Source organism: Chrysochloris asiatica, unplaced genomic scaffold (genome assembly GCF_000296735.1).
Source record: "Chrysochloris asiatica unplaced genomic scaffold, ChrAsi1.0 scaffold00022, whole genome shotgun sequence".
In the NCBI taxonomy this organism is placed as follows: Eukaryota; Metazoa; Chordata; class Mammalia; order Afrosoricida; family Chrysochloridae; genus Chrysochloris; species Chrysochloris asiatica.
The window spans coordinates 19,379,904-19,382,618 of record NW_006408540.1 but is presented as its reverse complement, the minus strand read 5'-3'; positions in this window follow the sequence as shown (position 1 = coordinate 19,382,618).

Here is a 2,715-nt window from a genome sequence, read left to right as displayed (position 1 = left end):
AGGGTCGCTAGGAGTTGGAACTGATTTGATGACACTTAACAACAACAATAACAACAATATAGTATTTAGTTGAGTCCTGGTATGGCACTGTGGGCTAAGGTGTCAGACTGCAAAGTCATTTGAACTGCAAGGTGGTTCAAGCTCACCAGCTATTCCTTGGAAACCCTATACAGGACCACTATTGGTCAGAATTGACTCTATGACACTTACCAACAATAACAACAACATAGTATGGTGTGGCACTGTAGGATAAACACTGGGCTGCTAACTATAAGGTTGGCAGTTCAAGTCTACTAGCTGCTCGTTGAAAACCCTGTACAAGGTCACTATGAATGGGAATGAACTTAATGGCACTCAACAACAACAACATCATTCTATGGAGCCCTGGTGGAGTGGTGGGATACACATCTGCTGTTAACCAGAATGTTGGTGGTTCATATACATCAGAAGGAAATTTTCAGGAGGAAAGGAGGCTTTCTGCTCCTGTAAAGATCTACACACCTCTAGAAGCTGGGGTGATATGCCCGGCCACTGACCCCAGGCAAAGCCGAGGTAGGGTACCCTCAGAAACCCTACAGGGAATCACTATGAGTTGGACTTGAATCAGTGGCTTTTTGGGGTACTTTTCTATGCATAAAAAAATTAAAGAAACACTTCCAGATACATTAAAAACATAATGAACACAGTAATACAATAATGGAGGGTCCAGAGAATGATGGTGGAGCAAGCAGATACACTGAACCAACTTTCTGCAACTAAGCTGTGATAGACTGAGTGAGACAGATGCAGATGGAGATCTGAGCATCAGAGGACAGGACAGAGAGGTGGGCTCAGTGCCGACTGGAAGAGGAGGCTGAACAGGAGCAGCGAGAGCAGGAAATAGGTGGGTCGTGGGCTAGCATGCAGTGGCACTGTGGACATCTTGAGTTTTTAGGAACGACTGTCAACATAACAGCCTTCAGACACAGGATGCAGCTGGAGGTTAGTGGCAAGGAGGTGAAGTTCTCCCTTGCTCTTGTACCCTCCTAGTTGCTGGGGGCATGACCATTTCCTGCCCTTGCTAACCCAGCAGCCAGTGGCATTCCCTTCTGTGAAGCTTTTGCTAGGCCTGGGGTTGGGCACCAGACTTAGTACCCTTGCTTTTGGAGGCACATGAACCTCCTCTGAACTTTGCTACATAAACAGTGAACAGAGAACTAGCTGAATTCACACTTCCAGTCTCTGCCACATCCACTGGGAGACAGGTGGTTGAGTGTCTGAGAATACACCAATATGTAATCATCAACTAAATAAAAACACAACAGCACGATGTCTTGGAGAAAACAGAAAATTTCAGTTTACACAAAGAAATACAACAGAGTGTCTCAAACAAGTGATCAAAATACCGAGTCAGAAAATGTAACATGAGAAATGGTATTGGAACTACCTGATATGGAATTTGGTGGTGGTTGGGTGTGTGCTCTAGAGTCGATTCCGACTCATAGTGACTCTGTGTAGAGTTTTGAAGGCTGTAAATCTCTGTGGGTGCAGAAAGCCGCATCGCTCTTCTGTGGGGTGGCTGCTGAATTGGAACTGCTAACCTTGTCCAATGTATAATCCATTCTGCCACCAGAACTCTTTGATACGGAATTTAAGAGAATGTTAATCAATGGATTGAAAGAGAATGACTGATAAAACTGAAGATGAAATAGAAGAAAACATAACAAAGTATGGAAAACTTCAGGAAACAAGCTGACAAAATAATTGAGAAAATGTGAACCCTCCAAAAAGAGCAGTTACAAAGTCAGAAGATTAATACTAAGACATCAGAAATAGATAATACACTGAAAGGGCAAATAAATAGAATTGAATCAATGTAAAGTCAAATTACTGAGCTTAAAGAAACATCTCTCAACATTTATCTGCCAGAGGAACAATCAGATAAAGAAACAAAAAAATCTGAAGGAAGCCTAAGATTTATGCGGGACAATCTCAAGAGGAATAACTTACATGTGATAGGAATTCCAGAACAGGAAGAGACAGAAAAACAAAAACAAACAAACAAAAACCATAGAGAATATTATCCAAGAGTCATTGGAAGAAAACTTTCCTAACATGATGAAAGACAAGAAGATAGCCATTCAAGAAGCAGAATGAGCTCCAAATAAGATAGACCCCAAAAAGACATATTATAATCAAAGTTTTCAAAATCAAAGACCAGGAAAGAATCCTGAGAGCAGCTTAGGAAAATGAAGTGTTACCTACAAAGGAGAACTAATAAGACTAAGTTCTGATTTCTCAGAAGAAACCATGAGGCAAGAAGACAATGGAATGACACATAGAGAAGTCTGAAAGAAAAGAAATTGCCAATCAGGAATCAAATATCCAACAAAATGGTCTGTCAAACATGGTTGCGAAATTAGATCATTTTCAGACAAGCAGAAATGAAAATAATTTGCAAATTTTTTTTATCATTACCGTACAAAAAATACTATAGGGAGATCTTTGGACAGGGAACCAACAACGGCAGAAAACTACTTGAGCTGACATACATGACAATATCACCTAGCCTCAACCCAGATATAGAAGTATCAAAGTAAAACAGAACTATAAGACTGAAAGTAGAGAACCAGAGATACAGTTATCACCAACAACAGCAAAAGCATAAAATAAAAAGGAAAGTGATGTAGCTACAGAACTTCCAAATGAAGATGAAATCAAATAGATTTCAAGGGG